Raw genomic sequence first — 15449 nt, 5'->3', positions numbered from 1 at the left:
GTCCACTGGTGAGAAGTATGTTCTAGGACATATCCTATAAGCCACTAAAGCAACAGCTGCAATCCCACGTATTGAGATAATAAGGGACAATCGGCCAGATGCACCAAGCTTCAAAAGTGATAAAATGGAGAATGATAAATAGACATCCAATCAGCTCCTACCTGCCATGTCACAGACTGTGTTGGAAAAATGTCAGGTAGGAGCTGATTGGTCGGTTGTTTATCACTCTCCATTTTATCAATTTTGAACCTTAGTGCATCTGGTCCATATATCCAGAAACACTTCTAATTGGAGACAGCAGAGGTTGAGTATTCCTCCTCTGCAAACTCCTTACATATGAAATGGATGGTGTAGGCCACCTATAGAGATGGGATGGGCCATTCAACGCTATATAGGCCACCCACAGACATTAATCTCTTGAACTTCCCAAGCTCTGACTAATTGCAGTTGCTCTTATGCTGTTTTGATGCTATTTCCTTCGCTCTTCGCTTTCTATTTTTGTAATAAGACATATGTATATGTTTTTCTTTGTGTATGTTTGTTTTGCTCAGTGGGTCGTCTTGTTTACTGTATATTGATGTTACTATCCCCCCCCCCCCCCCCCCCCCCCCCACACACACACACACACACTTGTGTTCCCTCTTTTATTCTGTATCCCCCCATCATTACTTTTGGAAAATTAAATAAAAATTATTGATTACAAAAAAGGGGCATGGCTACACTGGTGATAAGGCCATGTCTTACACCCCCCCCCCCCCTTTCCTGTGGGGCACAGATGTCACGCTGTGCAGCCTCAGAAGGAATCTCCTGTCCTAAACCTGAAAGTCAGGTGATCTCAAAGGACTGCTTCTATCAGCTGAGCTATATACCAGATCAGTGGTGGGATGTGTTGCATTATGCATACAATTGCTATTGAGGCAATACAGAGGCCCTTATTCTGGTCGGTGCGGATATATCCGCGTGCGTTCGGCCCGCCGATGTTTTGTGTCTGCGCATGTGCAGAGGCGTTTCTGCGCATGTGCGAGCGGGGCGTACGGCCAAATCCCGCATGATATGTGAACACTCCGAACAGGGGGTGGAGAGGGGCGTGAAGGGCTATTTGGGCTCATTACCATATGCATACGCCCCGCGTTTCATGGGCGTTCCCATGCAAACGCTGGGCGTACGTATGGTAATGCGGCCGTGACGCACGTGTAGGGGGCGGACATATGACATCGCCGGATATCAGCTGCCCGCCCAGATCCCTGCTTTTGCACGGAAAAATGTCCGTGTGGTCTGAGGTTGCGGGAGCTGGTGGAGCACTCGGTCCTGCATTCGATGGTCTGCGACCATCGAATGATGGGGGAGGTTCCCTTAGATGGAGGAGGCGTATTCCGTGAAAAATACACGTGCGGTCCGTTCGGCCAGCTTCTTACCGCGTACGGACGGAGTTGGCGATCCGTATGGAAGGCGGGGTTTCCCACGCACGGTCCTGGCCGCATAATCTGATCCGGCCACACCGATCAGAATAAGGGCCAGAGTGCCTCAATACCTATTAAACTTTGTGTCACAATCATTTCCTTGATGCTCAGATCTGGGAAAAGGAAACTGGATGGCGTATCAAAGTCTTATCACTATTAAAGAGTAATTTTTCTTTCATCTCTAAATTAAAATGTAATTCCATATACAGGAAGCTGCTTTTAACAAAAGCATTTTTGTAAAATTTCCAAACACTTGCTGTTGTTAAACTAAACAGCACTTAGTGAAATGACGGTGTTAGTGTGGTTCCTGCCTAGACTGGAATACAGAAACATAACACAGCTGGAATCTTACACACTTAGGATCAGGCATAAAGACAGTATTACTGTAGGAACCAGCTTCTTACAATATTAGATGAGATAAAATGTCACACAGGACTTTATTCAGGTCCGTTCAAACAGATCCCTTTGTTTGCAAGGGGCCCGATGTTTTGCGTCATTTCTGCGCAGATGCAGGGTGCGTGCGCCCATGACAAACTGTTTGCTGGGTTCACGTACCCATCCTTGTGGTCCTTTAGCATAGGCATGGGCGTTCCCATGAGAACACTGGGCGTTCTCATGCTAATGGCCAAAGGTGCGGGGGGGTGGGCAGCTGACATCTTCCTCAGAATGTGCACACAGATGTAAGGTTCTCATGCACGTTCCTTATCATTCGATGATGTGGGTGTTCCCCTGCAGGCTGCTAATGGATGGTTATGTAAAACATCTATTTGCATGCCGCGTGAACATAAACGCTGTGCAAATGGCAGGCCGCCGTACCACCATTCGCAAGGCAGGATCCGTTTGACTCTCAAGGATGCGAATCAACCAGAATAACCCCCATAGTGTAGTGTTCTGGGTAATTTATGGTCAACATGGCTATGTAGACAGATTTACAGCTTAATTGCTTCTTTATTACATCCAAGTGTAGAGTTGCCTAACACAGCTGCACAGGAACAGAGGCCTTATAGAATATAGTACACATAGTACTATAAAACATAATAGTATAAAACATTTCTTCGTGGTACTAATAGTGCATGCCAAAAATGGGCGTGGTCACATGTCGTGAGTGCTCATTTGAAACTAGGGGAGTGCCTACATGACAATAGGGGCCCGGCCACATTATGCCACACACCATAATGAATCTTACACATTATGTGTTCGTTAGCTCTTCCCTATGCTTCAGATGTACGGATGGCATCATGATGTCACCAGCACGGGCAGGCGTCACTCAGGGCCGGAGCTACCACTAGGCAGCATTAGGCAGCTGCCTAGGGCGCTGGCCGCTGGAGGGCGCCACTTATTTATCATTTAACCACTTAACCTACATACAATAGGTGCGCGCCAGTGGTGTCCAGGTGTGCACCACTGGCGCAGCACCTCTAGTGCCCACCCCCCGCCACAAACCTTGTCCCCGTCCCCCCCGTCCTCGCCATCACCTTTGGTCTGGCGATCCCCTGCCGCCCGCCCCGCTAGCCGCCTGTCACTCATATTACAGTGACGTCGGCGGCAGGCTCGGGGATGGTCGGCGCGGCTCGGGGAGACTCGGGAGCGCTCAGGCACCTGAGTCCTTCCGAGCCGCCGCAATCATCCCCCAGCCTGCAGCCGACGTCACTGCTGAAAGTGACAGGCGCCGGCAAAGGCAAGGGGGACAGCGCAGCGGCGGCATGGAAGCTCCGGCGTACTAACGCTGGAGCAGAGGTGAGGGGGGAAGCCTGCAAATTCCTGTGGTGGGTTTTGCTGGGGCAGGACAAATCTGCCCCAGCAAAACTCACCACTCAAGGGGTTAACTGCCTGGGGGAGTGGGTTAAAATCTATGTGTGTGTGTGCGCGCCCTCACGGAATAAATAAATAATTGGGGGGGGGGGGGGGGCGGCTGGCAGAGGTTTTGCCTAGGGTGCCAAGGACCCTTGCACCGGCCCTGGCGTCACTGGGTGGAAGTTGGGCCCTGCAGCAACATATTAGGCCTTGGCAGCAGCAGTCAGGGCAGCCGAGAGGAATGCCGGGCCCCGGTAAAATTTTGGGAGTGTGGCGTAAGTGTGTGTGGTGTGGGCACCTCCCACACTTAGGCCACACCCCCAAAATGTTTAGAGGTGGGTAAAAGAAAACTCTAAAAACTGTAATCTCAGACGCAGCACACACCTACAGCATGTGCTGTGCTGACAGCAGGCTCAGCATGACGTCTCACGCTGTCTGTGAGACACTCATGCTGAGCCTGCTGTCAGAACAGCACATGTTGTAGAAGTGTGTGCTACTGGTGATACCCGGGAGGGACGGAAGGGGAAGGGAGGGGTCGAACCAGGGCCCCTGCGGGGCCCCTTCAGCAAGCCTGGGCCCGGGTAATTAGTACCTGCTCCCCCCCTCTCTCGGCTCCCCTGGCAGCAGTCCACAGCTGGAGCTGTTGCTGCACCTGGCCTGGGTCGCGTGATCCCCTGCCCTACCCTATTCTAGCAGCCAGTGCTTAATAAATAGTTTAAACAAAAAAATTTATTTACTAAACAGCCCCGTACCCCACCTAAATCCGCACATGCACACAGGGGTAGACGGCTCCATGTATTGCACAGGTAGTGCATTGTAAATTACAGGGATGCATGTAACAGATATCTATTACAGCATTGCTATCTAAAACATAGCGCACTGATGTGCAGGCAATGTACAGTATGAACAATTAGCAGCGCTGACCGTCCCAACACCTGCAACTTTCGATTTTGACATCTACACGTCAGTATCATTGCTCTATCTTAACATTAGGGACAGCTCTGTCCCTGGCTGTGGCAGGTGTCCACTCCGGTCTGCATCTAAGATTTTGCATGAGTAATTAGATGGGCAAAATTGTGACCAGTGGGTGATTGGTCACAAACAGTAAATTAGAATAGATGTAACCGCATTTATGAACAATTCTAACTAATCAACAGACTTTTAAAAAATGGGTCGAGTAAAAGAGTCCATGACAGTGTGAACAGCAATGTAATCGCATACTGTACGTCCAATAATACAGTAGGTACAGGTATTAGGATAATGCAGTATGCCACTGTAATGTAAGGGACATGTCACAAAATCAAATACAAAGTTGCAGTTACAATAAGGTACAAAAAGTTTTATCTCAAAGTAACTAATTAATTGCTGCATTGGACTGCTGCTGTACGTCATATATCGCATAGTGATGACGCATGAGCGAGACTTGTACCAGCATGATAGCAAAGCATAAATATTTACTTTTGGTCTGTCAAATTGGGATAATCTGAGAGTGTTCTGTGAAACAGTACAAGTATCACAGATATTAGTGATGTACACAACTACACACATTTTGTGCTGTTGCCTGTTGTGTGCCAGTTGTGGTGATGCCACTGAGGTTGTAATAACTGGGGTCACATATCTAGTTAGCAAGAGGGAGTCTCATTCGTTATCGGAATAAATCAAAATGCTTCACCACCCACAGAATTGTTAAATAACTATCAATCTGTAAATCCTTTCCGGGCCAGGTGAAGTTTCCAGTGTTAGGTCAAATGAAGCTGCAGGCTCCACTCTGGTGGTGCCTTTCTGGCAGTTTCCTTCAAATTTCAGTTTGGCAATCATACTCCCCCGGAGCACGAAGACTGTGATTGGTTGGCATAAGGTTGTGTAGCTGGGACTCACTCTATCCAAGTGGGTTACATGCATCTGTATATATCTATGGAAATTCTGTTCGCCTCACTGTGAATTATTTATTGAGCGATGAATACAGCGATAGCTAAAAAACATGTTTCCTCTCTTTCTTGTACATATATACGCTATGCTATTTAGTTATCCATATAGTGGGGTAGTCAGACTGGGGTTGATGTATTAAGCAGTGAAAACAGTGGAGAAGTGGTCTAGTCATAGGCACTGGAACAGGGAGGGCACATCTGTAGAGAGATAGATATTTCTGTCATCAGGTAGGTTTTGTGGTAGATAAGGCCCCCAAAGAAAAAGATTGTGGTGCCCCTGGGTTCATTGGAAAATTTTCCCATAGCAGCCAGTCACGCTGGGTTAACGGTGGTAGATAGGGTGATGCTTATTGGTTGCTATGGGCACTCCACTCTTTTCACTACTTGATATGTGAAGTCACCATTATAATTGTAGACAAACAGGGTGACATTAAATAGAATCCGATTTTTAGGAACTTTTCAAAATCGCCCATTATCGCACTTTTTAAAATGCATCTTGTGCCGCAAATTCGCATATTTTAATTCCGGGCAAAAAAGTGCGATAATGGGCGATTTTTAGTCATGAAAATGTGCAATTTTTAGTCCTGAAAATGTGCGAATTTGAGGAACTGTGCGAATTTGAGGAACTGTGCGAATTTGAGTTAAAAAAAAATATGGCGTGGGCTCCCCCTCCTGAGCAAAACCAGTCCACCGGGCTCATTGAATCGGACCTGGTTCCAAAAATACGGGGGACAAAAAGCGTAGGGGTTCCCCGTATTTCTGAAACCAGCCCCGGACTCTTGGACCGGTCCTAGTTCCAAAAATACAGGGGACTAAAAATCGCACCTTCAGAATGTGCGATTTCGCAGCAAAAACCGCGGTTTATGCCATTTTCTGCATCTCATTAAATATGCGAATTGGGAAAAACTTGCGATTTCGGCCGTTTTTTTAACTAAAAATCGCACAAATCCTATTTTTGCATCTCATTAAATGTCACCCACAGTATATGTAATTATTGCTAGCCATTTTGCACGCTGCATTTCAGATACAAAGAGGTTGGGGACACCTACTTAAGGAATAGTTTCTAAACTCCTGTTACCCAGAGGTATAAGTTTATTCCAGTTGCCCGGTGGCAAGTTGATGTTTGATAGCCCCCCAAAGTCACCACCACCCTTTAAAAAAAGTACTGTATGTGTATATACTGTGTTACAACAGTGGGTCAGGGTCAAACTTCAGCAGCAGTGGGTGCACAATCGCTTGATGCAGAGTGTTAACAAGTGGGAGCCATCTTGTCCCCAATTCCAGGTGTTGCTTACCTCCCAACTGTCCCAATTTCGGCAGGACACTTGCTATTTGGAGACGGTCCCTCCCGCAGGTGGCAGTGTCCCAGGTGCAGGTAGGTAGTTTGGAGGATCCAAAGATCACCGCTGCTCTCATCCAGTGATCGCTGAAGAGATGCCGAGTGCATGCGCCCAGCATCTCTTTAGTGCATAGAGGGATGGACGGAGGGAGGAAGTGCAGAGAGGTAGCTTGGGGCTGCTAGGGGAGTACTGGGCACGCCCCAAAAGTGACGAACATGGTTTACAGTGCTAGGCCACTCCCCCTCCGGACAAGGTACCTCCAGCCCTTTTTTTGGGCCGGTCCCGTTTTCTAATTTGTAAAATTTGGAAGGTATGCTCTTCAGAGCCCATTAGCTATGCATTCGCAGTGGATGCATAGCAGAGCTTTATTGGAAGAGTGGTGGTCACACTTGGATCCTGCTTTGAACCACACAGGTGCTGCTGTACTGTTTATGCAGGAGCCCGGAAGCAGAGGACTCCATTGCCTCTGAAAGTTACTCCCCTGCTGTTACTGTATCACATGAATGGTGGAAGTCCTACTATCAATACTGCATCTATATTATGAACCAGTATTAATGGTTTTGTTTTTTGTTTTTGTGGGTTGTTTTTTGTGCATTCTGTGAAAAAATGATTCTACCCTTCAGAGGTTTGTGCAGACTGTCTCTGTCACAAGGACTAAAGGTGCATACACACTGTATAATTTTTTTGACCAATTTGGTTGAAAGACATTTCTATTGAACCCAGTGTCCTGGACGAAAAATGTTGAAGAAAGATACTGACAACAGATGAATGACGAATGATGATGCGCATACCCGCTAGTTGTTCATCAAGATTGTTCGTCAACTGTGCATGCAGCTCAATTTGGATATCTTTCAAAAAGAGACTATAAACTGTAGCTAGAGCTTTCATCTATCGTTTGTCGTCAGTATCTTTCGTCAACATCTTTAGTCCAGGACACTGGGTTCAATGGAAATGTCTTTCAACCAAATTGGTCAAAAAAATTGTACAGTGTGTATGCACCTTAAGAATCTCTGTGGGTATTGCTTGTTTATATGAGGTGCTTGCAGTATGTAATACAGTATATTACATTTCAGATTTTTACATAAAGTATATACTGTAGAGGTCTTTGAAAATCCTTTTATTTATATTAACATACAGTATATCTAGAAGACGAGGACTGGAGTTCATCAGCCACTGTGGTAAACATGTCGTCACATGCCATAGTGCCGGTTAATAGATTCTAGGTGTTAATGTAAGTTTTTAGCTCATGTCTATATGGATTTATGAGACATTGGGGTCAATTTACTTAAAGCTTCTAACCATGAAAAGAGGTGATGTTGTCCATATCAATCAATCAGATTCTGCCTATGATTTCTCTATTACATCCTAGAGTATCAGAGTTTTTTTCACGGTATCCCTAGGCCCAAAAAAAAAGTAGAGAAAAATATAAAGTGGATTGTGCTATATGTGATCCTTAGATTCCGTTATGTGTAAAGGGTACTGTTTGTACACATATTTTATGATTAGCAGTCACCAGAACTGGTTTTGTCCATAAATAATGGATCATAAATAATTTGAATTGGTCTTGGACCACCTATCTGTAGCACCCCTGCAAGTGTCCCGAGTCACCCCAGGGAGCCACGGCACACAGTTTGGAAACCACTGGTGTATAGTTTAATAATATTGAGGTCCTGGGAAAAAGCAAGTACAGGTACACCACCGATTTTCCGGCAACCGTTTGTCCGGAACCTCTTTTAATCCGGACACTTTTGATTTGTCCGGATTAAAGAAGTTTAGGGACCTCCTTTAATCCGGACAAAGCAAAATCGTAAATTGTCCAGATTAAAAGAGGTTGATGAACTCTTTTAATCTGGAACACTTTCTGCGCATGGGCGTAACACGCAATAGGCGCAAGTGTCAGTGAGTACAGCTGCCACTGACACTGCAGGTGACACAGGAAGCATCATGTTGTCTGAGGTCAAAGCAAGTACCGCACATCGGCGGAACACACAGCATGAGCAAGTGCCACTGGGTACAGCTTCCAAGGATCCCGCAGGTGACACAGCAGGCAGCAGTGGGGCTGATGTGGCGTCAAAAAGACAAGGTCCCAGCAAGACTTTCATTCATACCACACTTAATGTTAATGGTTGTTCAAAATATACCTGATACCTGCTTTGCTTATACAGCAGTACACTGTAATAAACAGTTTTGCATACACTACTGTGTTTGTTCATTCATTAATATTATGCTGTAGCATACATTTGACTATTTATTGCTTTAGAAATGTACTGAAGGTGCAAAATTAGTAAAAACTAGAAATCCTTCTGTAATCCTGCAAAATCGATAATCCGGCATGGCATTGGAACCAATCATGCCGGAAAATTGGTGGTGTACCTGTATTATTCAAATAGATGGAACATAATCTTGCTTGTTAATTGTGGTGGTTTTTTGAGTTGATTACATTTCTGAATCCAGCAATATGATTTTATAATGGCTTCCTGTTCATTATCAATTTATGTGCTCTTTGCTTATTATTCATTAGCACTGAAGAATTCTTGTATCAAATTTGTCGGGAATACAATAGAGCAGTGGTTTTCAAACTCGGTCCTCAGGACCCTCACAGTTCACATTTTCCAGGTCACCCGACAGGTGCACTCTTTACTGACTGACACATGTTAAAAGATCCACAGGTGGAGCAAATTATTTCACTATATTTTGTGAGACCTGCAAAACATGCATGTGTATGGGTTTGTAAAAGTGGAACACCAGGTTGCTTTTGCTATCTATCTATCTATCTATCTATCTATCTATCTATCTATCTATCTATCTATCTAATATTTTAATTGCGGCTTAAATCTCACACTAAAATTGCTTAAATAAATCACTAAAAGGGGCAGATTTATTAAGCTTGGAGAAGAGATAAACTGGAGATAAAGCGGAGAAAAGGTAAAAGGAGATAAAGCACCAGCCAATCAACTGTGTTTGAAAAAGACAGTTGGGAGATGATTGGCTGGTGCTTTATCTCCTTTTACCTTTTCTCCTCTTTATCTCCAGTTTAACTTTTCTCCAAGCTTAATAAATCTGCCCCAGAATGTGTAATTTACTGTCTTAAAAGTCATATTCTGTAAAGTTTTAAATCAAAACCACCAAAGAGATGATTTTCTATCTCTGCCCATCATGGGTATAGAAAATCTTCCGTGACACAATTTTTCAAAACAAATCACTGTTGCAACTGAGCAATGGTCAGGGCCCAGTCACATGGCCAGCAGCGATGAGAGGAGTCTTACTACTTTGAGCTGGTGTTTCCGCTCCCCATGTTGGCAATGAAATGGGGGAACTTCAAAGAATACATCTAGTTAAGGGATGCAGTCAATTAAGGTAGAAAATAACACGTTGTTGACATAAAATGTTGACATGCAACATGATTATTCTCTCAGAATGTCGACTGATGAATGGGGTCCTCAAACTATTTTGCTCTGGGTCCCCATTAGACAATATAATTAATTACAGGACCCCAGCAAGTTACTGAAGAAGGTCATCACATCACATGTGTAGTCAGCAGACAGCACATACATGGCAGCATTGTGGAGGCACAAAATGATGGGAGGAGTCTAAAATAACAGACAATTCAACTGATTTTTAGAGTCCTTGAATCACTGACTGAGATTAGAAAAGTCATCAGCCTGATGGTCAGCAACATGGAGTCGCGACCCCATGCTAAGAAGGTCAGGACCCACTTTGCGGTCAGGACCCACAGTTTGAGAACTGCTGGGTTAGACTGTGGTGGGAGGGTTAAAGTTAGGTTGCAAGGGGAGGTTAGCATTAGGTTGTGGAGGGATGGCTACATATAGTTATTAGGATTAGGGATAAGGTAAAATACTTACCAGAACAATGGAGGATCAGAGGTCTGAGCCAGAAGTGATGGTTACTGTACATGACCACTGTGCAGAGGAGATGCAGCCAGGGAAGGTAACTCACTGCTGGTATACCAGGATGAAATGGTGACATTGTAACATGTCAACATTTAATCACTGTTTATATGATGAGTGACAGCACGGTCAGCATCATTATGACCTGATGAATATCAACAATATGACTATTAGTATTTCGTATCCAACCCTTTGGTGAAGACTAGCCCAATTGTTTTCCAGTTATAGCCTATACTTGCAGGGGTCTTTGCTAAATAAGTAAGAACTTTAAATCCTGTAATCATTTCCTAATTTGTCAGTATCTGGGATCTGAGACTTTTATAAATAGACCCCTCAATGGTCTTTAAATATGTAATAAATCACCACAGTCTTTCCTTTTCACTTACCACTATACACAGAAATCTTTGGACACAATATTTTTGATATGTATGCCACTGGTTCCCAAACTGTGCACCGTGGGGTGCTGGCAGAGGTGCCCTGGGTTAGTAGTTTAGAACCAATTCAAATTATTTATGGTCATTGTAACACACAAGACCAGCGCTGGCGGCTGCCAGTCATAAACTATGTGATCAAACAGAAGCAAATCTTGTCCCTCACCTCATAACTGAACACAAGGCACACTTTATGTAATATTATATAATATATTTACTTCAGGATGTTCCATAACAAATTATTGGCCATGGGGTGCTGTGAAAAGGATTTGGGATACTCTATGGCAGTAATGGCTAACCTTGGCACTCCGGCTGTTGTTGAACTACACATCCCAGCATGCCCTGCTACAGGTTGTCTGTTTGGCCATGCTAAAACTGAAGCAGGGCATGCTGTGATGTGTAGTTCAACAATAGCCAAGGGTGCCATGAGTCCAAAAAAAAAATAAGAATTTTGTGAAACACTGGTGTATGCGATTGCAGTGTTCTGGGTAATTTATTGTAAACATGGCTATGGATGCAGGTGTAAAGTGCAGCTGCTGCTTTATTACATCCAAGTGTAGGGACACCAAACACAGCTGCACAGGAACAGAGGACTAATACAGCACACATAGTACTTTCACCAGCACAGGGCAGGCCAGAGGGAGTCAACCTATTACATCCACTCTTTCTTAAAGCCCATACACACTGGGCGACTTTGAGCTGAATTAGCTCAGTTTGAGCTGCTTTTAGCTCAAAAGCCGCTCAGTGTGTACAAGACCGCGATAAGCGGTGAGCACTGGTGCACGCTCCCGCATAATCGGTAGCCCCGCCGCTCATCTGCTGGTATTACCAGCAGTATCTTAGGCGCTCGGTAATCTCTTTGCCTGCCACAGAGATTTGGCGGTATATACAGCTCAAACATTTTGTTTAAAGTAAAGACATTCTATTTGACTGTTGAGCATTTTAGAAAGGCATGTGTCTGGCACCTAAGAGCCGCCACCATTCTTATGCCATAGATCGCTGATTGAAATTGTAGTATTCCAGCGTGCAGCTTGCCTGGCTCCATCGGTGTTTAGCCATTGATTTCCATCTCCATCGGTGTTCCGCCATCGATACTTGTCATTGGCACTGGTATTCTGCTCCATCGGCGTCCCGCCATCGATACTCACCATAGGTGACCCTCCACTGGTATCCTGCTCCATCGGCGTTCCACCATTGATTCCCCCCATCGGTGATTCTCCATCGATTTCCAGATTCATCATCTGGACCCAGCTCTTACGGCATCTACGTTCCTACACTGCACCTATTTCTTAGTCCCTGCAAGTTCTAATGGTACTGAATCCTGTCTGAGTTATTGACGTTTTTATATTTGCCAAGTCTCATCCATCATCACCTGTACCATCTGCGGTCTTACTATAGACCTCTGTGGTCCTTCTTCTAACTTTCCTGGGTGCCTCCTGGTAATGCGTAGTAGCTTTATCAAGGCACCACAGTTTATATACCAGTCAGCCCCTAAGCCTGTGGTTCTTTCCAGCCTGATTTAGCCACAGGATCATCAATGGCACATGACAGGAGATTTTTAGCACCAGCGATGTATTGCATCCGATTTCCCTTGCACTTCTCCGGCAGCTCCCGGTAGTTGTTTTACTGTACTTGTGATAAATTGCATGTAAAAAATGGCAGATCCAGTGCCAAGTCGGAAATAGGCCTCCCGGGGAGCTGCTGGGGGCGCTCAAGGGGAAACAGGTCCAACTTGTACCTCAGCCAGGCGACTTAAATCAATATACACTGTTTAACTGGAATGCCTATGACACATTATACCACATTCTGTAATGCCCATTACAGATTATGCCACATACAAAAATGTCCATTACACATTATACCACACGCAGTAATGTACATTACACATTTTTCAGCACACTGTAATGCCCGTTAAATATTATACTGCAACCCTAAGGTGTATTACATGTCACACACTGTAATGCCTATTACACATAATGCCACACACTATAAAGCCCATTACACATTATGCCACACGCCCTAATGCCCATTACACATTATGCCACATGTCATAATGCCTATTACACATTATGCCACACGCCCTAATGCCCATTACACATTATGCCACCCACCATGCTTACCTACATGCTTTTTTTTGCCAGGAGTTGCATGCTAATTGTCAGGGGCTTCTTGCTTGATGTCAAGGGTTATATGCACGTTACCAGAGGGGAAACATGCTCATTGCCACAGGGGATTACATGCTCATTGCCAATGACAGTTACAGCCTGGGAGAGGATACTGTGACACCAGCAACAGCAGCCACAACCACTATTTATTCCACAGGTGCTGCTGCAATGTGAGCAGCAGAGGATGACTCGGGCAGTAGCAGGGGTCTTTCTCCTCCCTCCCCTCCTCCCCTGCTTATAGCTTATCTTTAAATTGAAGGTGTGGGATAGCCAGTGGAGGGGAGTGCCTTTCTGGCTTGTCTCCCCGCTTCTCTGCTTCCGCTTGCTCTGCCCGCTGGGCCTGGTTTCCACAGCAATACTGCGGTGCCACGGCCTGGCTTACTCTGCATCAGCGTCTCCAGTCAGCTGCACAGTAGCAACACAAGCGGTGCGGGTAGGCAGCGGGTGATCAGAGTAAGACTCGTCTTCACAGCAGGACGAGCCATATACGGTGCCCCATGCAGTTGCATGGCTCGTTCCCCTGTAAAAATGGCCCTGGAAGGGCTCTACGAATGCATGGTAGTTAGCGATGCATTTGCAATTGTGTAATGGGCTTTTATTCTTTTTTTCTGGCCTGCAACTTTTTGCTCTATATAGCGGCTTTTTGCACTATGTTGCGATGCAACCTGAATTAGCCCCTGAATACTGTAAATTGCACAAACTCATTTTCTTTTTATATTTGAGTGCTTATTCTTCAAGCGATACCCCACATAAGACTCCTGCTTAATTTTTGTGCCAATACAATAATTATAAAGTATACTCATTTACTAAAATATATATGCAGGCTGTGAATTCTGTTGTATTTCATTCACCACTGTCAGAACCTCAATTACATGAAAACAGCATCATATTTCCTAAATCTTGTAGAACTCACTGTATTTGCTTTACATAATAATTTGATGGATTTTTTTTTTTATTTACATTTTTTATTAATTCAGGGTTTTCTAATCTGATTTATAAAGGCACCCTAACAGTCCTTCCCTCCTGCATTCTGCAGGAGACTCCCTGAAATAGCATCAATCTCCCTCTCTCCCTCATTAGTCCAGCAATCTCCCTCATGTCACCTAGCCCACATTACACTGTTCTATTTTTGGCTAAAAAGGGAATGAGAGATAGATACCATTACATTGAATCATCAGCGTCATTTCCCAGCACTTTACCAAGTATAGTAGCTCTTACTAACTGCTTTGGGGATCATCTACATTTAGATATGTCATTTTAAAAGATTCCTCTCAGATGTAGCAGTGCACACCCACGCTTCTAGGTGCCACGCTCATAATCTCTTTTCACAATCTCTCCATATATGGAACTAGACAAGCCCTTTGGGTGGAGCATGACACGCCCCCTCAATGGGGCTCTGTGCAAAATTCTATTACCAACTATAATCTCCCTGAAACTTGTTTTCAAAAGTAGGCAAGTTTGGTCCAGGTTTTAAGTATATACATATTTGTGCGCAGATGGTGTGATCAAACTGACACACACTGCTTTCAGTCATTTGACTTGGGAATTTGCCAGATCTAGCAAGTTGGAAAATTCCCGGGTCTCGGCTCCATGACCCTGGTAAGGAACAAGATCATGGACCCATGACTTAGTCCCAGGTGGTTTCCTTTCATATGCAGAAATCCCAAGTAGATGCACGTTCGTGTGTAAAATTTTGAGATTTAGCTGCATGTGTAAAAAGGGTATGAGATACAGTAGCAAATAAGTTATCTGTGCTTAAGCACAGGTATCTTTAAAACCTGAACTTTTAAGTCAGGCATTTCCAAACTATGGCCCTCCAGCTGTTGAGAAACGACACGGTCCATCATGCCTTGCCACAGTTTTGCTATTAGGGAATGCTAAAACTATGGCAAGGCATGCTGGGATGTGTAGTTTCACAACAGCTGGAGGGCCACAGTTTGGACATGCCTGTTTTAAGTGTTCCTTAACTAAAACGTCTATTTACTAAACTTTGGAGAGTTATAAGTAGAGAGAGATAAAGCACCAGCTAATCCGCTCCTAACTGCTATGTTACAGGCTGTGTTTGAAAAATGACAGGAGCTGATTGGATTTTAGTTCATATCTCTCAGCTTTACCTCTCTCCAAGGTTTAGTAAATAGACCACTTAGTTTGGGAACTACGGTCTTGACTCATACAGTAGCATAATTAATTCCAAACATTAACACTAGATGGCAACAAATGAAAATTGTTCATATTTACATGTTGTTTTTATTCTAATATTTAATTCTGTTCACTGAAATAAAGTAAATAACTGAAAGAACAATGTTTTTTTTTCCCTCTATAAATCAAAACAGATGCACAATGCTTATGTTTACTTACAATAATGTCTCAGAATTTAATCCACAAGTGGAAAATCTGAGTTAGTAACATTTTATTGCTGAAAT

The 15449-nt window shown here is 44.3% G+C and overlaps 2 protein-coding genes across 5 annotated transcripts in view; one reads left to right on the top strand and one right to left on the bottom strand.

Annotated features, from left to right (window-relative positions):
* Positions 1-15449, top strand: part of MED12L (mediator complex subunit 12L) — a 458604-nt gene that overhangs the window by 172735 nt on the left and 270420 nt on the right. The gene's annotated exons all lie outside the window — the stretch shown is intronic.
* P2RY14 (purinergic receptor P2Y14) overlaps positions 1-15449 on the bottom strand; it is a 30861-nt gene that overhangs the window by 15193 nt on the left and 219 nt on the right. The gene's annotated exons all lie outside the window — the stretch shown is intronic.

Source organism: Crinia signifera, chromosome 3 (assembly GCF_055691185.1).
Source record: "Crinia signifera chromosome 3, ASM5569118v1, whole genome shotgun sequence".
In the NCBI taxonomy this organism is placed as follows: domain Eukaryota; kingdom Metazoa; phylum Chordata; class Amphibia; order Anura; family Myobatrachidae; genus Crinia; species Crinia signifera.
Note: the sequence above shows the minus strand (reverse complement) of the source record. Positions and strands in the feature narration are given on the sequence as shown.